The 27,133-nt window shown below is 37.5% G+C and overlaps 1 long non-coding RNA gene across 2 annotated transcripts in view; it reads right to left on the bottom strand.

Moving 5' to 3' along the window:
* Positions 1–27,133, bottom strand: part of LOC121028078 (uncharacterized) — a 96,153-nt gene that overhangs the window by 11,063 nt on the left and 57,957 nt on the right. For both annotated transcript variants that reach the window (XR_005789079.1, XR_005789091.1), the window contains exon 3: positions 11,212–11,439. This is a non-coding gene — a long non-coding RNA (uncharacterized LOC121028078). The remainder of the gene's footprint in view (positions 1–11,211; positions 11,440–27,133) is intronic.

Genomic DNA, 27,133 nt, shown 5'->3' with positions numbered 1-27,133 from the left:
CCCTCAAAATTAACATGAAGATGACTTTCAGCTAATAAAGTGGGAAACTTATAAATAAGATGGATTTGGGGACATGAAGTTAAGTTTGGTTAAAAAGAAACCCTGTAGGGGTGCCTGGGTGGCTCAGTAGGTTAAGCGTCTGACTTTTCAGCTCAGGTCATGATCTCACAGCTCATGAGTTCAAGCCCCACATCTGACTCTGTGCTGACAAACTCAGAGCCTGGAGCCTGCTTCGGATTCTGTGTCCTTCTCTCTGCCCCTCCTCCACTCACATTGTCTCTCAAAAAATGAATAAATGTGAAAAAAAAGTAACCCTGTATGGGGCGTTTGGGTGGCTCGGTCACTTAAGCCTCTGACTACAGCTCAGGTCACGGTCTCACAGTTTGTGAGTTTGAGCCCGAGTCTGGCTTTTTGCTGACAACGCGGAGCCTGGAGCCCACTTCCAGTTCTGTGTCTCCCTCTCTTTCTGCTCCTCCCCTGCTCTCGCTCGGTCTCCCTTTCTCTCTCTCTCAAAAATAAATAAACTTTAAGAAAAAAAAGAAAGAAACTCTATATCTGGTATCTAATACCTCTCTTGGCACACTAATGTCAAAGTGGATATAAAGACGAATGATTAACTTAGAAGAAGTAAAAAGATAAACTGCTGTGCGTTATCAGATGCTTACAAAAGCATATTTATAAAATAATATTTAAATATTGAGGTATGTTTGCATTTATTTTTTTTTCTGGTAATAACATAATCAAAGAATGTTGAAAGAGGAAATTTTAAAATCAACTACTTTTTAAAAACATTCATATGTAGACTTGCATGCCCTACAGCGGAGAATAGAATTTTGTAACATAATAATTATTCATTTCCATAGACCTACTGTAGTGAATGTGTATGAACAGTGGATTCCCCTTTCTTGGAAAATACCAGCTTTCTTTGTTCTGCTACTTCAGGCCTCAGCTTAGGTCTGAAGTACAGTAGTCTAAGGGGGAAAAATGAGAGAAAACTTCTGTTTCTGTCTTTAAGTAAAAAAACAGATATCATGCAGTAATTTCTAGTAGTGTTATATTGTTTCCTCAGATATATCATCCTTTGACTTTTCTTTCAGTTCAAAAACAGTAGCTTGGGGACAAGAGCAAAATCTTTGAGTAAGAAAGGAAAAATTCCCCTGTCTTAATAAATATACCAGGGGACAGGAAGGAATGAGCCTCGTAGGGGCAGAATGCCATGGATACATGGTAAAGGGATTCCCAAGGATACCACAAAGAATTCCACAAGTGTACGCTTCCTAAGGAAGATGACTCCGTTACATATTGAAGCATTTAATGCAATTTAATGAAAATAAGCAGATACTATATACTGAAATGCACATATGTGTTACAGATTTGAGCTTTTCATCAGTAACGTAATAACTCCCCTTAGGTTTCATAGCCCTTTCCCAAACATGCAGACAGACACATATGATATGGGTGGAAAAAGATGGCTTTGCTTTTGTGAGATGTGTAGTTGGATTAAGCTGATCAAAACAGAGGTTACCCATTTTGTTTCTACTAGGGAATTTTTGGTCTCCTGACAAATTTAGTTCATTTTTTTTTTAAGTAGAAGAGTATCTTAAGTATATGAACTGCATCATGTGTGAGTCCATTAGGACAACTGAATATTTTCTCCATGTACATGGAGATTGTTTTGTTACATAACGAATCTATTATATATTGCCTGGGTATTCACCCCACAAAGATAGATATGTGAATTACGTTTGCACACACGCTCTAAAATAAATAACTGTCCCTGATAAGTATGTTTGACCCCAAAGGACTGTGTTGTAATTAATACTGATGGAAAAACCAGATTCCGGTATTTCTTTAGCAGATACATACACTATAGCACATTTCCAGCTTCGGCCTGCCAGCTCCCCATAGGTGGCACCGCACAGGTGCAACAGTCACTGACTGAAGATAGCTCAGCAAATTTAACACAATCATCTAGACCAGGGGTCAGCAAACACTTTCTTTCAAAAGGTCAGATAGTAAATATTTTCGAATTTGTAGGCCAAATGCTCTTTGTCACAACTTCTTACTTAACTCTGCTATTGTAGGCTGAAAGCAGTCACAGGCAATATATAAATGAGTGGATGTAGCTGAGTTCCAGTAAAACTTTATGTAGATTCAGCCCACCAACACTTAATACAGACATCATAAAGCCTACCCCCTCCCACCCCCACGCCCAAATTAAGGAGTTTGGCTTATATTTACCCATACATTTGAGTGTCGTTTTAGATTTATATTTTTAGTTACTTTTTTAAACATTTATAACTATTGATATAACGACATGTAAATGTTATTTGTTATTGCTCAAACTGGAACCTCCCCTCGGAATTTCCTTTGTTGAATTTCTTTAATTAAGTATAATTTATATACACTGTTGTATTGTTGTATTCTACAAAATTTTAACGGAGGCTGGCAAAGATGTCTGCAGGACAAAATAAAATTAAAATAGGTGAGAAAAATGAGACACGATGGGGTTATAGTGAGATAGCAAAACAAGGTGCAGCAGGATGAGAGGTCATGAAATTCTGTGCATGTGCTAGAAGTGAAACATTATTTGTCTCCAAGCCATTTAAACAGTTAATGTGGAGAAAGAAACACAATCAGGTAGACGGATCAGTGTTCAAGAGATGAAAGTGTGATGAATAATTTCTAATTTTGATTCATGAGAGAAATGTTTTTTGTGGTCTCCATCATGAAGACTGCAACTATATACTTGTAACGTTTTCCACCTCAAAAAGATATTTCCAGTAAACACACTGAGTGGCTTTCTAGGGCACCTTAATCCAGGCTTTTGGTAAAAAACATTGGTTATATTATTGCTTAATTATGACTTTGCCTTGAGGAAAAGTTTGTTCTTAATATCAAGGGTCTCTGGTGGAGCAGGAATAAAATGTGTTAAAGCCAAAGAGAGGGCTAGGGATTAGAGCAATAATTTGGATTAAAGTTCATCTTCAATGTACTGAGCAATGGGGCTTGGAAAACATTAGGGGCCGAAGAATCTTTGGAAAAGAAATCAGGAAAAGGTCACAGGAAAATGAACATGCTGTTTCCTGTGGTATATGCCTTATTTCACCCAAACCATCAGGCAGAAGAATTTCTCCCTCTCAGCCCACTGGGAGTGCGAGAGAGCTGAGAGCTGAGAATCAGTCTGGGACAGGTCTGAGGTTAGTGGTGTACTCGGGGTTCGTACCCAAAGAAAGCAGGAATGAAGACCGCCCCAAACGAGAATTTAGTGCAACACTGAAAAACTGGTAGCAGAGAGGAGTCATGGTGTTTCTGAAAAGGCAGAGAGAAACATCTACAAGTTAGTTTTACAGTATAGGAAGCGAAAAGAGACAAAAAAAAACCCCACAAAAACAGCAGAAGAGAAATACCAGCAAAGCTCCTTGAAGATTAAGAAAAAATAACTAAAATCTAAAGACTGTTTAAAAAGTAACTTTAGGGGGCGCCTGGGTGGCGCAGTCGGTTAAGCCTCCGACTTCAGCCAGGCCGCGATCTCGCGATCTGTGAGTTCGAGCCCCGCGTCAGGCTCTGGGCTGATGGCTCAGAGCCTGGAGCCTGTTTCCGATTCTGTGTCTCCCTCTCTCTCTCTGCCCCTCCCCCGTTCATGCTCTGTCTCTCTCTGTCCCCCCAAAAAATAAATAAATGTTGAAAAAAAATTTTTTTTAAAAGTAACTTTAGGAATTACGTTTTCAGAGATACTTCTCTCAGAAAAGATGCTCAGCTTGGCAGTAATGGACATGGAACCCACAACATAGACAAATAAAAAACGTTTATGTGCAGCATACATGTATATGGAATAAAAGAAAAATGAAACAAAATTTCTATTGTGAAATACTAACGCGTGAGGAATCTGAAATTGTTTCTATTTGTAGATAACTTGGCTGAAGTTGTACCAGTCACTCTGCATGGGAGATAGTTAGCATTCGCTAGAGGGAAAAAACAAAACATGTCATTTTGCGTTTACAATTTCAATTAAACTTTGGATGTGTATTGACTGTGAACCTGAGTCTTGATATTGGGCTGCTGTCTTCAAGCCTCACATACAGGCAGCCTTGCAGCTCCCCTCCGGGGCTGGTTCCTGGCCTGGCGCACCCCAGCCCCCAACCGCAGCTCCCTTCCTGACCTGGCAGAGCACTGTTGGAGCAAGCATGTGGACTAGGGGTGAACGGCTTCGGTGTGAATCCTCACTTAGCAGTGTTGTCTCCCTGGGATGGTGGGAATGCTTCCTACTTCTCTTCTGGGTACTTCAGCATCCACACCTATAAAACGCAGATGTGTCTCAAAGCTCTTCATTAAATCCCTGTGTAAAATTGCAGGATATATTGACAAGAGCATAGTAAGTACTCACGAAGAAATTATTATAATACAAACAAAACAAGATGGCTACGTTTTATTTATTATTTTTTTAATTAACTTTTTTTTTTTTTTATTTGAGAGAGAGAAATTGTGAGCAAGGGAGAAGGAGGGAGAGAGAGATAATCCTAAACAGGCTCCACCCTAAGCCCATCAGGGGGCTCAATCCCATGACCCTGGGATCATGACCTGAGCTGAAATGAAGAGAAGGATGCTCAACTGACTGAGCCACCCAAGCGCCCCAAAGTGGCCATGTTCTAAACAAGACTTGTTGGCTACATGTAGCATCGTCATATTTCCTTCTGAAAAGAAAAAATTTAAAAAAAGGCAAGAAATCTATTTATCCCACCAAAAATGGCTAAAATTAAACATTTTTTTATTGTTAGAATTCCTTATTTCAGCATTTTTAATTATATTCTAAACAGTGCAGGATTGAGTTTATTTTCTTAACGTGTGTCTAGTAAAAGCTTCATATATAATTGTTCATATTTAATTAACAGCTTATATTTCTTTCAATAAAGAACATAATACTTTATAATTTACAAAATCCAGTTAAAATCCATATTTGCTTGGCCTCCCATCAATACTCTCAGCTCTTACTTCACGTTGTGGTTCGTACAATGACATGTTAGAAAGCCAACAATCGAACCATAGTATGTTATGGCAAGTAATGTAGATTTAACTAAAGATTTCAGGGAGAGATGCCCACCTTACAGGAAAAATCTCTAAGGTATATTTTGAAATTCTGTTCATTTTACCCACTGAAACCCTCCTGGTTATTAGCAGTCTCATTCCTTTCTTCCCCAGAGAATCTCTCCAAATCTTTTTTTTTTATTTCCCAGAGATTCCAACCTTAGTTTAAATAATCTGCATAGCAAAACAAAACCCTGAAATTAGTTCATTTCTTAGGGGAGGTTCCTTAGAAAACAGCACAGACAAAAGAAAGCACTGAGTCCCCTTTCTCCAACATTCCCTGCCCATTCCCACCCTGACAGAGGCAACCTATTCCAATCAAATTGCCTCGGTCAGAAATAATAGGAATCCTTATGAAATATGTTTGAAGCTGTGGCCATTTCAACCTATTCACGTGCTTTGAACATACTGTTGTATTTCTCTCTACTTGAGTGTCTTCCTGGGTAAAACAGCATCAGAGTGGGTCTGGGAGGCCCTGAACACAGTCTGTGCAACCTGTGACCAGGCCCTCCAGCCACCAGCATGAGTAGAGACAACAAGATCAAACATGATGAGAAGGTGCTCAAGCTGATTTCTAATTTAAATGTCTTTCTTCATGAAGTTGGTCTGCTATTTACATAGATGAAGAATAAATAGTACTGTGGTTTACTTTTTTCCTCTTGAAAAGTACATAGGTGATTTAATGTGTATTCATGTTTCATGATTTATTCCTTAACATGTCATCTAGTTTGACATGCTGAGTGTGTGTGTGTGTGTGTGTGTGTGTGTACATATAGACATACACACATACATATATGTTATTCCCCACCCCCTTCCTTCTGGCATATCCGGATGCTACTCTGTGATCTTGGTTCAAAAGGGGATATGATGATCTCATGGTCTTAATGTTTTATCACCCTGTTGTCAATTTATCCTTCCCCAAAATATATACTCTTATTCAAATGTACAATTCTTTCTGAGCCCTTCCTTTCCCTGCTTAAGATGAGTTAATCACTGCCTCTTCAGAATTGTTTGCTTCTCCTATTATTTTATTTTTTTATTTTTCAACGTTTATTTATTTTTGGGACAGAGAGAGACAGAGCATGAACGGGCGAGGGGCAGAGAGAGAGGGAGACACAGAATCGGAAACAGGCTCCAGGCTCTGAGCCATCAGCCCAGAGCCTGACGCGGGGCTCGAACTCACGGACCGCGAGATCGTGACCTGGCTGAAGTCGGACGCTTAACCGACGGCGCCACCCAGGCGCCCCTCTCCTATTATTTTAATATAAACTTCCTTCTCTTCCACCCTTACAGATGCTTTATATTCCTGTTGCCTAAAAAATATCTGCCACATAGAACATGATTGACGTTAATGGAATATATTGAAGCTGATGAGAGAGATTACTGGTTTGGCTTTTCAGATGTTAATTTCGAGAAGTAGCTGTTTTGCAACTGATTTCTTACTCAATGAGCAAAACGCATTGCATGCAGATGGGCACAAGTGAGCAAAACTCACAGTTGGACTTGCAAAAATTATCCATAAGCAAATATTTTTTTACAAAGATGAACCAAAAAGATTTTTTTCAAAATCAGTACATTGCTAAGAAACGACTGCTCACTTGTTTCCTACTGGTATGAAGCTTAGTTGTTTATATTGTGCAGCTTAGATAACTTAACTACAAAAGTTGTTGCCTGCCTTTTCTCAAAACTAGCTTTGTGAACCTACGTGTGTATGTGTATCTGTGAGAGAGACAGTGAAAGCGAGAAGGAATGTTTGTGAGTATGGGTATGAATATACAGAGCAAAATTGCCTCTTGTTTCAGTGATCACATTATAGAGTTCGCTAAACAATGGCCAGTGCCAATTATATATGTGCACGCAAACACATGAACAGGCCAAGCATGGGGCTCCTTCTAGTGAAATGCAACAGTGTCATGACTTTACTATGATCAATGGAACCCAGGTCTGAGATGTAGAATTCTATCATTAATCACCATCTCTCTTTTATAGGTATACTGACAGGGTATACCATTTGTCATGGAAATTTTTATTAAAAGCTCCAAGCTCTTACAAAAATAATTCATGAATATATCAATTAATCTTTATCCAAAATAATTTCTTTCTTTTCAGTGCTTTAATTCATTTTACTAGTAACCATCTCAATAACAGGCTTATGTGTTTTTAAAATAACCCTCTATAATAGCTCCAAATTTGTGAAAAAAAAATCTCTCTTACAACTATCAATATTTCTGTGACTTTGAAGAGATTCTTGGGTGTGTTTGCTTCCTTTTCTAGAATGTTAGATATAAGCAAAAATTACTTCCAGGTAACAATGTTGACACTAATTAAGTTATTTTTCTGCTCTCAAATAATTACCTGGAATTAAAATTCAGAATAATCTACTTAACTTTCCTGAATTTTTTTTTGTATTATAAAAATACTGACATCTTCTGCCTTGTTCGTTGATGAGACTATCAGTTTTTCACTACTTTGTGAGAACCCTAGCCAAATACTGGCACCGAGGTACAGTCTTATGACAGTTAATAAGGACAGAGTGGACTGGCATAAAAAAAACCATTCTAACCAGCTAATCACAACCAGACAGATAGTAATGAAATATTCAAGAAATGTGACAAAATATCTGTATTGATGATAGAAAACCTGGAAGTGTGTTCTGAAGACATGAAATTGTATTTAGAAGTTGCCCCTCAAATGTATTAACTTCACTTCTTGAGGACTCCAACAATATTTCTGATTTTGTTAACTTGGTTTGGTTTGGGTTTTTACAAATCCTTCTTTAACTCAGACATCTGCACTGAATATTCTTCACTCCTAAGATCCAACATCACTCTCCTAACCAGGACTGTAAACAATCGGACTAAGAAAAAGGAGAGTGCTGTTCCTTTTGTTTACACTGCTTACTTTATATGAAACATATCTCTTACGTAGTATTTTGTTTACTAAAAATTAGTGGTTTTAGGAGAAAACGAAGAAGCTTATTGCCCCTAAGATAAAATTATATGAAAATGTTGAGTCTGTTCTAAATTCAGGCTTTACAATCAAGCTAGAAAAAAGAAGCTCCTTCTGGAGATCAAATTTTTGGCAACACTTTAGGATGGAACTGGTGGCTGTGATACTGGAAAGCTACTGAACAAGAAATAACATCACTTGGGGTTTGCAGCCCAGTGGCAGTTTGTGCCAAACTCCTTCTCTTCATAAATATTTATGAGTGGTCTCTGCCATCTCATTAGAATTTAATTCAAAGACAACAGGTGCAAGCAGTGATTGCTCAAGCTAGGCCAACTAACTTTGTTATTGTGTTCCAAGTTTTACATTTAGAAGAATTTGTAGAGGGTGGTCTCGGTGACTTCTTTGGTTTATTCATTTTATTTTTTAAAACATTGATCGGGCACTTCAGTTTTATTTTTTTAAGCTTATTTATCTATTGGGAGACAGAGAGAGAGCAGGCATGTGTGTCCTCAAGGTGGGGGGGTGCAGAGAGAGAGAGGGAGACAGAGAATCCCAAGCAGCTCTATACTCTCAGTGTGAGCCCAACACGGGGCTTGAACTCATGAACCATGAGATCACAACCCAAGCCGAAATCAAAAGTCAGATACTCGACCAACTGAGCCACCTATGCACCCCTAAAAATGTTGGTTGGGCACTTCTAAATGCTAGTGACTTGCTTCCACTGAGCTATAGTGTAGCTTAAACAACAGACACTAAATGACAGATTATGCAAATAATTATTAAATTACACTTATAAAGAGGGATCTTCCTCATGCAAAGTGTTCGCAGACGTGAGGGTGATTTGGGGTTCACCAGGCCAAGTAGAGTGAAAAAGGGATGGAGGAAGGAGAACCACTCTGGGGAGCTTGAGATGTCTTGATGAGGGCTTTGTGGCAGGATGGTACTTGCTTCTTCCTGAAAGCAGAAGATGAGGGTGACTGGGACATGGTAGGACAGAAAGGGAGCAGTGCCAGATGAAACTAGCAAAACTATCAGAAGTGAGATCTTAAAGCGTTTCATAGGGCATGCTAAAAGATCATTCACTCATCCACTGCATTCAACAAATATCTACTGAAGGCTCAATCTATTCAGGCACTGTTCTAAGTGCTGGAGACATGGCAGCGATTGAAGGAGGAAGAAAAACAGTATCCGTACATAGCTGAAATACTAGTGAAATACTAGCTGAAATACTAGCTGAAATACTAAATAAATGAGTAATATAAAGTGGGCCAATAATCCTACTGAGAAAAATAACATAGCTTTAGGTTGCTAGGCAATAACTTAACACAAAAGGTGCTGTTCTACTAAGCTGCTCAGGGAAAAAGTCATTATAAGGGACACTCAGGTAGAGAATTAAAGGATTTGAGATGCGAATAGAGTAGATACCTTGAAAAAGAATGTTCTGTTGTGCAAGAGTTTTCAATCTGGATGGTCCCCTAGAATTTGGGTAGTCTATGAACTTGATTTAGAAAAAATATTAAAATGTCACTTTATTAATCTCTAACTGCAATTTACTATTCTGTTTAATTTTGAATTTTATCAAGAATCCATAGGAGTCATAGCAACAGCGGTAATGTTACCCAAATAACTTCAAGGCATTTTCATTTTAGAGAACAGCGTTTGGATATTGTAAAAAAAATATTTACACTCACTACTATTTTGACACTATGGTCATTGTTATATCTGCTACTGGATCTTTGTTATTCTGATAAACTAATACAGAAACATATATGTTTTTATTAAACGCATTTAGCTTAAAAAGCATTTCGGTAGTTTCATCTTAATATACTTGGCTACACTTGTAAATCCTGTGAATTGTATTTTATGCATTATCAAATATCATTCTAGGCTTTGCCTGACTGCTAGACTTCCAGAGAGGGCTCCGGGGCGGGAAATGTTAAGATCCCCTGTGTTAGAGGGAATGGAGACAAAAAACCCTTTTCTAGGAATGTACTCGATGTGTTCAAGGGACAGCTCAGAGGTCAGAGGCAGAAGGAACGAGTTGGGGCAGTGGGAGGGAAAGGGTTGGGGGAGGTAGAAACCCAGATCACCACATCGTGGTGCACATACCCAATGAGAAACTAGTAAAGGGTTTAAAATAAGGAAGTAAAATTAAGAAAATTTGGAAAGCCTGATGATGAAAATAAATTAATTAAAAACTAATTAATACCTAGAAAAGTCTACCTGAGTGGTATAATAGACTTGCTCCCTATGAGAGCCACGAAAAGACATCATTTTCCTCCAAAGCACTTTGCTTGTTAAATCAAATGTTTCAGGGTCAAGGCTGTGCCATACTTTATCAGTTGAAAGTTAAACCATGTGAATTAGAACACTATCTAGAAACAATTTCCTTCACTGCTTTCAATTATCTACATGCTGAGCTTTCTAAATTTGTGCTTGTGTTTTGGTCCCAATAAATTTGCCTCCTTTTGTCTTGTCTTAATTTATTTCACATATGTGATATCAAAGTTTCCAGGGATAAGACTTGAAGTTAGCTAGAAACATTTATTGTCTTGTGTTCAAGGAAAGAAAGCAGATGTGTTTTTATCAGCTTTGCCATTGTGTGATTTTTTAACAACACAACCGCCTGGATGGTCCTGCATAGTGTTGCTCTGTTAAGCCTCATCCTCCTGGTTTGACATTCCTACTGGGCTACTTATTGTCCACTGTGAGGATGTTAATGGATGCTTCTGTCTTGAGACATGTGACAAATATATAACAGATCATAATGCTTTTCTTCCTATTGATACACACCTTTCTAGGTTAGATCTTTGGTATACTCACCATCTGTTTATTTTCCAGCTTATTGTCTTCCTCTAGCTAGGAAGGCACTGTTTTTGCCTGTTTTATCTCTAGTTTTTAAATAACTAAATCTAATGTTCTTTCTGCTACATTTCCAATAGAATATTTATTCTTTAGACCTTCCTTAGATTCAAAATTCAAGGAGTCTCTTAATGTCATTTTAGATTTTCTTTCTCTCCATTTATCTTTAGTTTGTCTGTCTTTCTCAATTGCTTGTTTGCTACATTCATTCTTTTATTAGCTGCTATTTATTAGGACTATTTACTGAAAAAATTTTTTTTGAGACTTAAAACACTTTTAAACAGAGAGAAATGAAAAAAAGGTATAGTGACTCACCAAGAGACATTACTCAAATTTCCTCTCAGCAGCTGGAATTTTGAATGGACTTCATAAAATTGAAATATCAGTTGAGGAACATAGACTTGGCTCTAACAATTGTTCGTTGATTGTTTCTGTTCATTCAATTATCAAACATTTGGGTCTTTGCTAGATATCAGGCATTGCAGCAGATATTTTGAGGCATTCAGGTGATCAGGCTTGGCATGATTTCATGTCTTCATGGAGCTTGCGATAGAATGGGAAATTGGGAATTAAGCAAAACTGTGAATAACATACTCAATTGTTATGAATTTTAAAAACTACCAAGATCCAGGAAGCCTAGGTGACTCAGTGGGTTAAGTGTCTGACTTTGGCTCAGGTCATGATCTCGTGGTTCCTGAGTTCAAGCCCCACATCAGACTGTGCTGACTGACAGAGCCTGTGCTCCAGTCTCAGAGCCTGAAGCCTGCTTCAGATCCCATGTCTCTCTCTTTCTCTGCCCTTCTCCTGCTTGCACTGTGTCTCTGTCTCTCTCTCAGAAATAAATAAACATTAAAAAATTAAAAAATAATACAAAGCAAAAACTACCAAGATCAAGAATGTAGTGGCAAATTATGTCATAAGCAATCAGCATGGCTTCTCTAAGGAGATGGTTTTAATGCTGACCTCTGAACAATACATGCTGATTACCTAGGTCTTAATAACCTGGGAGAGCATTTCCAGCAGATGGTTTAGAATATTCATGGAATTATAGTGAAAGCTGAGAGAATATAGGGCACTGTGCTAAGGGGTGAGATTAAAGAAGTAGGGAGAGCCAGATTGTAATGGGTATTGTAGGCCATTTTAAGAATTTTGAATTGGTTTCCATAGTAAATTGGAAACAAACGATTTATACAATGGAATTGATAGACATGATTTGTATTTTATAAAAGATATGTCCTGAAAATATTATGCAAAGTGAATTTGAGAAACGGTGTAAATACTGGAATTAAAAAAAAAATTAATGAGAGCTTTTAGTAATCAGAAAAGAAAGAAGAGAACGTGTTCTGGCAATACGAGGGAAACAAACAACAGAACTTGGTGTTTGATTGTGAATGGGATGAATAAGAGAGAGGAAGTAAGGACAAGTTAGAATTTTGGATTAAACATCTGGATGGATAGTTGTGCTTTGTATTGACCTAGAGGACACTGGAAGAAAATATTTAAAAAAAAATTTTTTTTAATGTTTATTTATTTTTGAGACAGAGAGAGACAGAGCATGAACGGGGGAGGGTCAGAGAGAGAGAGAGAGGGAGACACAAAACCCGAAGCAGGCTTCAGGCTCTGAGCTGTCAGCACAGAGCCTGACGCGGGGCTCAAACTCATGGACTGTGAGATCGTGATCTGAGCCGAAGTTGGACACTTAACCGACTGGGCCACCCAGGGGCTCCAAGAAAACATTTTTTGAAGGGAAGAAGATAATTATGATTTTACTTTGAGACATGTTAAGTTTGAGGTGTTAGTGAGAAAGAAAGTCAAGGGGAAATGCCGAGTGGTCAGTTAGGTGATATATGGATCCTAATTGACTGGTCAGGGTTTAAGACAACAAGAAAACACAAAACACAGAGACAGTGAACAAAACCATAGCTCTGTAGACAGTATGCACAGAACAAGGCCAGGAGAAGAGAGAGTGCTAGGCATTTAACATTCAGAGTTGATGAATCAACGGATGCATAAAAAGATGCTGCTCTTTTTAGTTGAAACTGGCTTCCTGTGCAGGGACTAGATATAGGTATGGGCATACGAGTTCACACTGGGTTATGACTAAATGAAGTTTTATAAGGGTGCTCCAGGCACTTGACCTGTTCCATAACCGCACGTCTTCAGTGCAAACATCTGGGAGGGCTGGAGGCCCATGTGACTGAAATGACAATACTGCATCCTAGAGATTGGGTTTTGCCAAACCAAGGCTCAGGTGTGGAGATTCCTGAAGAAAATAGAAACGTTTAACTCATTCTTGCAAATTTTCTTTATTTCTTTAATTTCTCCCTGCAGGAAATCTTCGTTAATCATTCAGGGGTGGGAATGGGAGAATGAAGACAGTGTGGAGAGGTAAACCGATACCAATGGCTGATTTGGGAGAACCTCTAACTCCTTTGAGACTTCTAATGAAGAACCTTTCGCTGCTGAGGAGGGTAGAATAACAACAAACTCACTGTCCTCCTTGCTGCACCACACCACATATTGACTTCTGCCTCATTGTGATATAAAGGAAAGAGGACCCAGAGGCAATGAATGGATCACCAGCCTCATGGGTTGAAATAGGTAAAATGTTGCAAGGGGTATTGCCTTTTCTCTTTTCCCCTTCATGATGAACCCATACGGAGGACTTAAAAATCAAGTTAAGAATTCACTTTCAATAAAATAGTGTCTCTTCAATACTTATTTGTTATTGCTACACCCCTTTCTGTTACTTTCTAAGATAAAGTACTAAAAAGTGCTAAGGGATGGCAGAAGAGAGATGTTAGAAATGTTCTAAATGCTAATCGATTAGCTTGGAATCTACTAGTATTTATAACTGACTTCTCAAAGAAAAAATAAAAAACAGTGCCATGAATGGATCTTTAGGCTAGATGCTGAAGGCCTTTACTAGCAATGGAGGGAAGATGAATATTAGCAAAGTTTGTAGAATTAAAAGGGTGTTGGCTCCTTGATGTGCAGATGTAGACAGCTGCATTATCTAACAATAATGATTTAATGTTCAATTACCAGAGAAAATAAAGGGTGGGGGGAGGGCAAGAATAATGCTAAATTAACTACACCCAAGATCCTTTGGTAATGTTCAGTACCTTTATGGGTACATGCACACATAAACATTTGCATGTGTGTAATGCTTATGGATTTATGATATACTGGTGACATCTTTTTGTTAAGTTTATTTATTTTGAGAGAGAGAGAGAGAGAGAGAGAGAGAGAGAGAGAGTGAGAACTGAAGGGGCAGAGAGAGTAGGAGAGAGAGAATATCCCACGCAAGCTTTGCACTGTCAACACAGAGTCCGATGTGGGGCTGAAATTCACGAAGCATGAGATCATGACCTGAGCAGAAATCAAGAGTCAGACCTTTAACTGATTGAGCCACCGAGGAGCCCCTGGTGACATCTTTTATGTAAACTAGACAACAGTGTTCCATAACATAGTCTCAATTTATTTGAACTATTTGGATGTGTAGGACATATAGAACCAAAAGTACACCATGAGAATTTAATGAGGAAGTACCTAGAACTCAATTCATTCAACCATTCCACATTTGCTTATTGAATGTCTACTGTCAGCTATGGTCCAGCCCTCTCATAGGTGCTCAGGATGCCGCAGTGAACAGAAGAAAGTCTCCACTCTTATGGAAATGACATTCTTATGAGGAGAAGTTGTAAATAAATAAATAAAGGTATCGAATATATCAGTGATGTTAAAGGCTATAAAAAAAAAAAAGTGAGGAAAGACATGGAGACTGATTATCAGGGTGGGGTGTGTGATTTTATACAGTCATCAGAAGGTCACATTGTAACAGAGGCTTAATTAAGGGAGAGAAGGGGACTCGCCAAAGTCTGGGGAAAGAGCATTTTAGAAGGAAGGAACAGCAAGAGCAAAGGATCTAAAGCAGAAACATGTTCTGTCTCTTCAAGAGCGAGGAAAAATGTCTTTCATATTCCACATGTCCTTGGATATTTTCTGCTTTTTTAAAACTGATATATTTTTTATTTTTCTATTTTTAAATGTTTATTAATTTTGAGAGAGAGAGCAGAACATGAGCATGGGAGGGGCGGAAAGAGAGGGAGACACAGAACTGGAAATGGGCTCCAGGCTCCCTGCTGTCAGCACAGAGCCTGACATGGGGCTTGAACTCAAGAACTGTGAGATCATGGCCTGAGACGAAGTTGGATGTTCAACCAACTGAGCCACCCAGGTACCCCAAAACTGATCTATTTTTTAAATTTTTTTAACGTTTATTTATTTTTGAGAGAGAGAGAGAGAGAGAGAGAGAGAGAGAGAGAGAGAGAGACAGAGCATGAGCGGGGGAGGGGCAGAGAGGGAGACACAGAATCTGACGCAGGCTTCAGGCCCAGAGCACAGAGCCTGACTTAGGGCTTCAACTCACAGACCACAAGTTCATGACCCGAGGCGAAGTCAGACCAGAGCCTGAGCTTAACTGACTGAGCCACCCAGGCACCCCAAAACTTATCTATTTTTTAAAGCAAACTTTCTTACAGAGCAAAAAAAAGGGATTATTTAAGTAAGGCTACAGATTAATTGTAATATAAGTAGATTTGATAGATTAAATCTATAATATTAGTTTTTACATAGGTAAGTATGAGACAGTGTGTTTCTTTTTCAAATTATGAAATTCTGTTTATGGTGGTCAGTAAAATGTTCCATTGAATATTTTTCCAACATTCAGTAATCATCATGAAATAAAATGTGTCTCTATTTCTGTGGTTCTCTTTAAAGTGATTTATTTTCAGGGTAGTTCTCTGCAAAATGAAACACATTCTTTCATCCATGCAATACAGAACAATGAAGTTCTATGCACCTTCAATACAGTTTGTGTCTTTATTTTTCAGTTTTCAGGTGCCTGCAAAATGTATTGGGGCTATGGAATGGGGAAGTTACCATCCATCCAAAAGTATGCCTGGAACTGGAGATTTCCCTCACAGCGGTAGCTTGGTACCTGGTAAGTGGTTTTAAGATTTCATCAGCCCATATTCTTAAAACACAGTTGCCTTCCCCTGGTTGTTCCATCACATGAAAAGAAGTAACAACTTTCTCTTCCTGTTAGTCTAGCTGCTTAAAAATAACACATTCCAGCAAGGAGGGAGGGAGATTACAAGCAACAGGACATATGAGACTTGCCAAGGGGGCCAGCATTTCCTGACTCACAATTGCAGGAAGGGCTTTGCTACATTATCAATGGGACCTGGATGCTTTGATAGGCAATTGTTTTAAAAGCTAAACAACATTTGCGGTTGAAATAGTGTGTGTGTTATACAAGGCTTGTGTGGAGGAAATATAGCACCAGATGGATCAGACAATAGTCTTGTCTGATGTTTTGTTCTGTTACTGGTAATAAAATAAAGGCTCAAAAAAATAGCCATATACAACTTTGCTTTTAATAAAGTCACCGTTGTTTTAGAGAAGAATAGTGGAACTGTCATGAACAATACAGATTTCCTTTGCAATAATTGCTGATTTTGAAATGTGCTGAGTTAAAATAGACATTGCTCAGAAACAATGGAATGGTTGTGACGTCACAATCGCTTTGAGTAAGGACATTCCTTATTATGCACAATGAATCCAACATCTCAGTGGAATTAGAAAAACATCTATGAATCCAACATCTCAGTGGAATTAGAAAAACTGATATGGTTAGAAATATACTCCCCCTATAGTCAGGACAGGAGTAGGACTTCTAAACAATTCTTTTTATTTAAGCAATATCGTTACTAATATTGCCTTGCTCTCTATTCTGAGTTCCTATGAGAAATAGATATATGACAGAGAGATAGAGCTAGAATAAATAATTTAATATATTTATTAAGTATATATTTAAAGTTAGAGATAGAGATAGGTCTCCTCCACTTCTCATAAAATTCACTAGCTCTTAAAATCTTCCTGAAGTGTGGTTAGGAAAAGTTTTGTGGTCCCTGCCCCCGCCTCAGGAAGAAGAGAAGGATATATGACAAAATAAATCTTTATTAAAGATATCTATTCATGATAAATCTTGCAATCTCATGTCTTATCTTTAAGTGATAGAGATGCTGACAATTTCTCTCTCAAATGCTGTGTGGCATTTGGTCATCTTCAGGCAATTGCTGGTCTCCCTTGCTCTGGATCATTTAGGCCAGAATGTCTGCCTGGTGAGGCACTGTTCTCCATGACTCTTTCCACGTGAAAACATACACTGATTTCATTATGTAGTCAGTTGAATTCTGATGCAGTGCTGGGGTAACTATGACTCAGATATGCTCTGATATTATCTTTAATGGGGCTCTCTCTGTGTCTTCCTATAGATAAGGAGGTAGAGAAAAATACATCCTGACCAAAGAAAGTGGAACTCAGACTAGATAAATATTTCACAAATATGCCAGTTGTGTTCATATTATGCATTTAAAGGAGATGGAAATTCCTGTCATATACTCAGCACTCATCCATCTTCTGTCATGTTGAAAATATTCTATGCCTCTTTTGTGTGCACAGCTGACATGTGCCTTGCAGAAGGTCTATGATCCTGGCAATTTTAACTCTAGCTTAGAAATGATTTTTTTTAGAGGAAAAGAGTAAAATAATCTTGTTTGACTAGAAAAATCACTCTGCTTGTGGTTGTGGATGGAAGATAGTAAAGAAAGAGACTGTTGAGACTGACATTAAAAGATTTTGTGAGAATACCTCAAGAAATATTCAGAGGGAAAAATCCAATTATATATTGAATATGTTTGATAAAGCAGTGAAAAAGAGGATTTTATAATATTTCTATTTTGGATAATATTTGGAAGGCAATTAAGATGCATCTTTGTCTATTATAGTAGTCAATATTATTTGGTTGAAAGAATGTCCAAATTTTAAACCATGATTTTAGAAGTATGTCTTAAAGCAATTAACAATATAATTTAATCTTACTAGCATATAGAAATAATCCTACTTTGTAAGGAATTGATGACTATATGTTATTAACTGCTTTTAGATGAATTTAGTTAGTAACATTAATTCTGTTTTTTGTTTTAATTGATATGTACAGCATTTTAGTAATCCAGAGGCATTTTATAATAACATTAAGGCAGTAGAAATTAAAATCTTGGGAGTTATAATCCATTTTGCTGTCCTGCTATTTTGGCTTGAAAATAGCTCTTTAATGTAGATGATGATAAACAACAATAATGATAAAAAAAAAATCGGCTGGTCTATTTTTTTCAGCCTGTCTGCTCACTACAATTTGCCAATCTTTTATTAGAGAATATGATTATGTAATCACATTAAATATATACCTGTGAAGTGGTGATTTAGTAGGTGGTTTTAATTATAAGAAAGCCAAGCAGATTTTAACAGTCAGGGTCTGTCCAGAGAAACAGAAATTATTATACATAATTTAAGCAGGAAGGTATTTAATACAAGCAATTAGGAGCTTAAAATATTTTTTAAAGGGTTAGTGGAACAAAGCTCATAGAAATAGTTACAAGTTTTCAGAAAATTAGGACATTTTAGAGCTGCCAAGAAATTGCTGTTGATTATAGGTGCCTTGGAATTAATTTTTGTAATTGATCATTTGCTGATTTGCTTGCTCTATATCAAGATATTCTGGAGAATGCAGGATGGGCTAATTGTACGTTTTTGGACACTTAGATTTCTTTTTCTTTTTACATTTTTTGTGTTGTTTATTTTTTCAGAGAGAGAGAGAGAGAGAGAGGGGAGAGAGGGGGACAGAGGATTTGAAGTGGACTCTGCACTAACAGCAGAGAGCCTGCGACGGCTTGAACTCACCAGCAGCGAGATCATGACCTGAGCCAAAGTCAGCTGCTTAACTGACTAAGCCACTACTATTGTTGCCTCGCATTATTTCTTTCTGTCAGCTTGATCACCTATATGGCTCCTACCACAAAAAGATAAAAACCTCCTCAGGCTCAAGTTGCAAATAAATTAATTTCAATTTCAAATGCATCAAATGCCAACCATTTTATTTATTTATTTATTTTTGGCCTAGACTAATTTTCCTAGGTGTTTATAAGGAAATTTAATTTTAAGCCTTCTAAATATTAATGGAAAAAAAATTTTTTTCCTGCATTGCCTTTATGTGAACAAAAAGTTTGAAGGTTGCTAAAACAATGGGGTTGAAGTAAAAATTCCTAATTAAAGGGCTAAACTGGATAGGTTAGGTCAGAAGATGGTCTATGAGTAAATGATATATAAAGGGCATTTGCAGTCTTCAGAGACCAGGGCTAGAAAAGGAAGAAGTCAGAAGGTTCTTAGAGAAAACTATAGTCATTTGCTTTTCGCTCTATTTGAACACTTAGTAGGGACCTCACTACTGCTGGTAAACAGGTAGCTACCAAATCTAATGAGCTAAGAGAATCTTTGGAAACTATAAAGTCAACAGAGAAATGAGCATAGTAGAGAAAACAATACAGATCGTGAATAGAAGATAAAAAATCATTTGAATATTAGCTTTGTTGATTAATAAGAGGGAGACTTTGAAGATATTACTTAACTTTCCCAAAGTATAGAATTTTATTATTTTTATTATTTTTTTAAATGTTTATTTTTGGGGTGCCTGGGTGTCTCAGTCGGTTGAACGTCCGACTTCGGCTCAGGTCACGATCTTGTGGTCCGTGAGTTCGAGCCCCGTGTCTGGTTCTGGGCTGATGGCTGGGGAGCCTGGAGCCTGCTTCAGATTCTGTGTCTCCCTCTCTCTCTCTGCCCCTCCCCCGTTCATGCTCTGCCTCTCTCTGTCTCACAAATAAATAAACGTTAAAAAAAATGTATAAATGTTTATTTTTAAGAGAGAGAGAGAGAGAGGGAGAGGGAGAGAGAGAGAGAACTAACTAGCAGGGGAAGGGCAGAGACAGAGGGAGATACAGAATCTGAAGCAGGATTCAGGCTCCCAGCTGTCAGCACAGAGCCCCATGCAGGGCTCAAACCCACAAACTGTGAGATCATGACCTGAGAGGAAGTTGGATGTTTAATGGACTGAGCCACCCAGGCGCAACCCCCCCCGCCCCCCCGCTAAGGTATAGAATTTTAAAGTGAAATGGTGTTAACACAGATATCATGATATCAGTGAGATATCATGAGTTCATATGTATGAAATATGTGGCAAATAGTAAGTTCTAAGTATACACGCCTTCCACATTCTCTGCATTTTTGTTGAATATAAGCTGACTTTTGACTTTCTGGTTTTGAAATCTGATATGATAGGAGTGTAAATCTCCATCCACCCAAATGTTTTGGAGCATCCCCAAATTCTGAGGATGCTACTGAAGTTGCAAAACTTCATATAGAACTTTTATAAAATACTTGAATAAATTAATAGAAAATCACTCTATAGGCCTACTATAATACTTCTTTAAGATATTTTGGAGTCCTTGGAGGGTAGGAATTAGTGGCTGAAGTAGTGAGGGTAGCCCAAAGAATCTTAGTTCCAGGGAGAAACACATACTATTTGACACACAAAGTGAGAAGGAAAAAATATTTTACATTCAAGTTGAAGAAGTTAAAATTGAAAAGATAAATCAGGAAAAGCATTTTTAAAAATCAACGACAATATTTGTAAAATAGAATTAGGTTCAGACTTAATATTTACTTTTATTTTAATACTGGCTCCTAATGGAACTTAAAAACAGCTGGCTTTGTTGATCTAATGGTTCCATGTAAGACTGAATAGACAGAGTCAGAATCATTAAAGTTCCATTCTCATCAGATTTGTACTTGAGAAAACCAAGTATACTCCTGCAATAATTTATTATAGACATTTCTTTGTTTGTCTTAGAAATATTGTTAAAGTGACAGAAATGGTTGAAATGAAATAGTACAGCAATTACACAGTTTAAAACTTTTCAATAATAGAGAAGCATTCAACTGCGTCTTTCATTACCACCATCTGTGTTGTGTAAAACATTTTAAGATTAACAGCAGGCAGGGTTTTGTTTGTTTCTTTGTTTATAGGGAATTCAGACCAAGATAGGTTTTCCCATCTCCGGAGAATATTGTAAAAAGAAAGATAGTTGTCTTTCTTGGATGGTGAGGACATTCTCAAGGTCCTTCCCAGACTATCCGCACCCCTTATTCTCACCTCCTGCCCGCAATAAACCTACCGTGGCCCCTCAGCACCGAATATTTTTATTCAAAATAAAGAGTATCTTTTTACCGAACCTAGTGAAAGAAAAAAAAAGTTGATACTGGGATATTCTCCTCTTCTTCTGGAATGCTAAGTACAACATGGGTTTAAATTTCAGCACTCAAATAGAACTCAGGGTTGGAAAAACGTCAGCATTTGTAGTTTCTTAGAAATAATTCAATGTTCTGAATTGCAACTCCTCCTAATGACCTCATAGAGTTACCACAATTTCCAGTGTGGGCAGCTCACTTCTCAATTCAGTTCAATTCACTTTTGTTCAATTCATTTTCACAAGAATTCGTCGAATACTTTTTGAACAGAGTGAACACTGATGCTGCAGATTGAAAAGCACAATTTTCCTTACTTCAAATTGATTAATTTTATGAGCCAATGATTTCAATTACTAGTTGTAGTATTTTCGTCCTGTTTGTTTTTTTTTTTAATTCTGTTCTTTTAGATGGTAACAAAATAGTACTACATTCCAATACAAATAGTTGGATAACCCTCATATCTAAAGATGACAACACTACAGACAAAATCACTGAGATAAGATATCAAAGTCTACATACAAAGTATTTGGGGTGCTTGAAAGTAGTGGGAAGCATAGCGTAATGAATAACTTCTAGGAAGGCCTATGCTGGACTGGAAATGAATTAGCTTTGGATTGATGTCAGAACACTACTTTCTAGTCCTCACTCTGATACCATTTGTGTAATCTCAAATGAGTTACCCAAACATCCTCAGTCAAACTCCACAGTCATAAAGTGACAAAAGAGAAATGAGTCTTCACTTGGGTCCCTTCTTGTACTGGATTTCTACAATTCTAGTGTTTAAACTTCCACAGGATCAAACCCAGCTAGTATTTTGACACATATTGACAGGCCTCAAATAATCTTTGAGTCTTCAGCTTATTTGTCAAGTCCACAACTGTACTCAGATTCTTTAGTGTATTTTTCATTATAAAAGTCTCTTTCAATTTTTAACATTATTTAAAATGCAATATAAAAATAATGTACAAAATAGATTTATCGTTATATATGGAATAAATGTGTAATAGACACAAAATAATATACCTGATTACCCCTAAATTATTTTTTTTAAGTCAGCAATAATTATTTATACATCTTTAGTTGCTCAATTTAAACATTGAAAGAAAGAAGGAAGGAAGGAAGCGAGGGAAGAAAGAAAGGAAGAAAAAGAAAGAAAGAAAGAAAGAACAAAAGAAAGAAGAGAAGGGGAGTTGAGAGGGAGAGACTGGAAGGAAGGAAGGAAGGAAGGAGAAAGGGGAAAGGGTAAGAAGGAAGGACGAAAGGAAGATAGTTACACAACTGAAAAAATGAGAATTGTAATAGCCATTTCAGATAATTGTGGATATTTTTCTTAGGTATTAACAACTTAATAAGTAATTTTTTAAAGTCTATTTACTTATTTTGAGGGAGACAGCATGAGCAAGGGAGGAGCAGAGAGAGAGAGGCTGGGAGAGAATCCCAAGCAGGCTCCACACTGTCAACTCAGAGCCCTATGCACTGCTTGATCTCAGGAACCGTGAGATCATTTATCTGAGCCGAAATCAAGAGTCAGACTCTCAACCGAGTCACTCAGACACTCCCCCAGCAAGTAATTTCTTAATAGTCATTTGTAATGTAGAACCTGAAAATATATTATATTTTAGTACCGTCACATTTAAATCCCATTGGTCTATCTTGCCCTTTGAATGGATCTTTTACCCATGTATGAAACATGTTACCTGTAAAACATTGGTCTACCAAGCTGAGGAGATCCTTAGATATTTACACATTTTGTTATTCCCCATCTGAAACTCATGTTTATTAATATCACTATCAACCTCATCAGATAAGTTGAACTATTGGGACGCTGTCAAGTTTACGATAATATATGGGAGTCTTCCAAAACCTTGAGTTTTCATTTAAAGCTTACATTTTGCCATCAGTTGTCAGTTGATTAACATTATAGTCCTGTTTCATTCATTTCTGAGAAAATGTCTGCCAAATAAGCAAATCTCAATAACCATTGTTTTTCTGCCATTTGTTCAAGTAAAAATGGTGATTCTACTAAAGAAAAAAAGAAAAAAAAAGAAAAAGAAAAAGAAAAAAACAGCTAGCTCAGCTCACAACTCAACTGTGCAAATGCTTTTCCTCAAGAAGGCCATCATACTTCAACGTGCAGAAATGCTTGTGTGAACTTTCCATTTCATCCCAAAAAATATTACATAGATGTGTGCTCAAGTTCAGATGAAGAACTTCAAGAAAATGAAATAAAAAAAATTAATTAAATAAATAGAACTACTAATATTTACTACTTCATTATGGGTATATTAAAGTGTAATTTGATTTAAAAAGAATTAGAGTAGTGGGGTGACTGTGTAGCTCATCAGTTAGGTGTCCAACTCTTGATTTTGACGCAGCTGATGATCTCAGTTCAAGACTTCAGGCTCTCTGCTCCTCCTTTAATAAATAAATATTTAAAAAAAAAGAGTGGTAATGAAGAATAAAAGAATTAATATATAGGGGCGCCTGGGTGGCGCAGTCGGTTAAGCGTCGGACTTCAGCCAGGTCACGATCTCGCGGTCCGTGAGTTCGAGCCCCGCGTCAGGCTCTGGGCTGATGGCTCAGGGCCTGGAGCTTGTTTCCGATTCTGTGTCTCCCTCTCTCTCTGCCCCTCCCCCGTTCATGCTGTGTCTCTCTCTGTCCCAAAAATAAATAAACATTGAAAAAAAAATTAAAAAAAAAAAGAATTAATATATAGAATATTTTGATTCCACTGCCTTGTTCGGTAATAAAACACTGGACATTTTATCCACCATTGCTTTTAGACAATTAGCACAAATGTCAACACAGTGAAATAGGTAGTTCATGTCATAGAATATTATGAAAATAGTTTTGATCTCATCAAACCTAATAAAGGAGGAGGAGGAAGTCATCAGAAAAGGTGACCACCTGTTCATCTACAGCTAGACCCAGGCAATCAAAGGTTCCTCACCCCCTCCTCTATTCTTGGAATGTACATTTTGCTTACTTTTACCACAGTGGGAGCTGTTCCAAGGATATAGTCTTGAGAGAGCAAGGTGTTGAGGCCATCTGGATGGTATATGTGACTTAACCCAATTAGTCTTCTATATAAATTTGTAAGATTCTGGTGAGTAGATGTGGAGATCTACTCACCTTGTGGCCATTCAAGATAAGCCTCATAAGTAAGTGTCCTCGCTTACTAAAACTGCCACCTATCAATCTAGAGTGTCCTGTCTCTGTCTTCATTTTCTCCTTGACCTCTGTGTACAGGACCAGTTGGTGAACCAACACACAAACTGAATCTTAATAAAGTAGGTATTGTGGGTGAAATTTAGATTGAAAAATACCCCTAAATGATTCTCAGGTGGTGAGAGAAAGAAGGGAAAAAAAAGCTTGGTTGCTGTGTCAGATTTCATATTTTATTATCAAAATATTAACTCTATTCTGTATAGATGGATTATATATTCCTGCTCTGTTGACATCAGCCTTAACCATGCTTTGTTTTAGCTAATGAAACATGAACAGTGATGGATGCCACTTCTGGAAAGAAACTTTGAAAGATATTTCCTAACTTCACCTTTCTGTTTTTCCTTGACTGCAAGCCAGCAGTTTCCCACTGGGAAGAGTATTCAGATCCAAGCAAAGCCAAGTGATCATACAATGTGAATTTAAACAACATTTATTGTTGAAAGCCATCAGTATTTTAGGATTGCTTTTTATTTTTATTTTTTTTTTCAACCTTTTTTAAATTTTATTTTTGGGACAGAGAGAGACAGAGCATGAACGGGGGAGGGGCAGAGAGAGAGGGAGACACAGAATCGGAAACAGGCTCCAGGCTCCGAGCCATCAGCCCAGAGCCTGACGCGGAGCTAGAACTCACGGACTGCGAGATCCTGACCTGGCTGAAGTCTGACGCTTAACCGACTGCGCCACCCAGGCGCCCCTAGGATTGCTTTTTAATGTCGCATAATCTAGTCTGAACAGCTATAAACTCTATGAAATATGATGTAGCAGTCATAAGAAATGCAGGCTAAGGTTGAGATGCAAGAGTAAGATAAAGAGATCTCAAAATTAGGTTACAATAGGGGTGTTTGTGATAAGGAGAAATGATAAGGGAATTAAAATTCAATAGATGAACTTAAGTTATCATTGAAGGCAATAAAGGACAGAATTTACTCTGCAGAAAAGGAAGCAGTTAGAAAATGAAATGAATAATTATAGTTTACTTTTATGAACTGCTTACTAAATACCAAGTCTGTGATAACTCTTACCAGAGATTGTTATAAAATCCTCAAATGATTTTAGGCTAGTGATACTGTTTTTATCATCATTCAACTCATGAGAAAAGAAGGCTTATCGAGATTAAAATATTTCTTAGTTTGGAGCACATTTAACTCTAGACAATCTGATTTAGATCGAGGGCCTTATCTCTTACTCTGCTCCTTAAATGGGGCATTTGGATTTTTTTTTTTTTTTTTTTTGCCATCACTCAACATCAATTTTCCTTGTATAGGAATTCCAGAAATTTCCTTTGGCATATCTCTCTCTCTCAATTTTAATCATTTGTTTGGTATTGAATTAATCAGCTCCACAATTGTTTACTCCAATATGGGCATATTTCAATTTGGGCAACTGAGAGTCAGTCCATGGGTACTTGTTTTGCAGTAAGGGGCAGAAACTCTTCTACTCACTGGCATTTATTGACAACTATCTTATACTGAGGGATGAGATCAGAACCAGTATCCAAAAAGCCAGAAACAGAAAGAAACAGAGTGAGAAAACCCAAGTCCAGGTCCCATCGCTTAAGCCTTGAACCAAATCATACCTGAAGTCCAATGGCCCTGGTTGCTTTGAATGTGTGAAACTCTTAATTTTTTTTCTTGTGTGTGCTTACCTTTAATTAGGTTCAGGTTTTCTTTCACTTCCATCTTAACTACTACTTTACTAAGTACTTTTTTGTTATGAATGCATGTGTGTTATTAATACATGTTATGTAATGCATGAGTAGGGTACTCTCTGCTAGTAGGGGCCATCTCTCCTTCAGTCTTCTTCCCCACAGGCATACAACAGACTATCGACTGCAGTAAATTCTCAATAAATGACTAAAGAATCCAGAAACAAAACTATTATGTCTTGCTTGATGTAATAATAATGAACACATGTCTTTAATTCCATTCTTTGGTCGTTTACAAGAGTGACATTTATCTAATTTCTGATGATGATAATGGAATGATTCTTAATGTTCAGCTGAAATGGCCCAAAATATTTCAGAAGAATCTGAATCAGGGAAAGCAAAGTTGCGTGTGTGTGTGTGTGTGTGTGTGTGTGTGTGTGTGTGTGTGTGTTGTGGGAGAGAAAGTTTCAGTTTCTGTTCCGTTGAAATATTAAATGGGAGCATGCCTACTGCAAAGGGGAAGACTCAACGCACACGCAGTGTTCCGAGCTGTTCTGTGCAGGATTGGGCTACAGGGCCTGTGCCATTCTCGTCACCAACTGCTCTCTGCACAGCCAGAACTGAACTGTCTGTACTGTACATCTGGATGAAACTGTACATCTGGACAAAATTTCAGTAAATGAGATGGGGAAATTATTTGGCACTTTGTTACCCATGTTTGTCTGAGAGGATTAAATTAAATGTTGCTGATTCACCATTAACCCACACCCTCTGCCATAAGCAAACTACAGAAGTCATAGAAATCTTCTTTAGTAAAATCATTATCTTATATATTTGCTTTCACTGTTAAATCATTAGGCTGAATTTTTATTTTTTTTTTTTCCAGACTTTTGGAAGTCCTAGAGTCATAGATGTTTAATGTTGGGAGCAACTTTGATGATGATCTAACTAAACACTTTTGTTTTGCTGAGCATGGCACAGAAAGGTTAAGTTGTTTACTCAGGGCTACTCAGTGACTAAATCAGAACTTGAACTCAGCTTCCAAAGTCTCAATCCAAAAACTTTACATTTGACTTTTTACTTACTTAGAGTTAAAGTTAGAATAGAAACAATATATTTTCCTATATAATCTCTTTCACTTGGAATCAGGTTCTTTTA

This window comes from Herpailurus yagouaroundi, unplaced genomic scaffold (genome assembly GCF_014898765.1).
Source record: "Herpailurus yagouaroundi ecotype Mexico unplaced genomic scaffold, PumYag 28, whole genome shotgun sequence".
In the NCBI taxonomy this organism is placed as follows: domain Eukaryota; kingdom Metazoa; phylum Chordata; class Mammalia; order Carnivora; family Felidae; genus Herpailurus; species Herpailurus yagouaroundi.
Note: the sequence above shows the minus strand (reverse complement) of the source record. Positions and strands in the feature narration are given on the sequence as shown.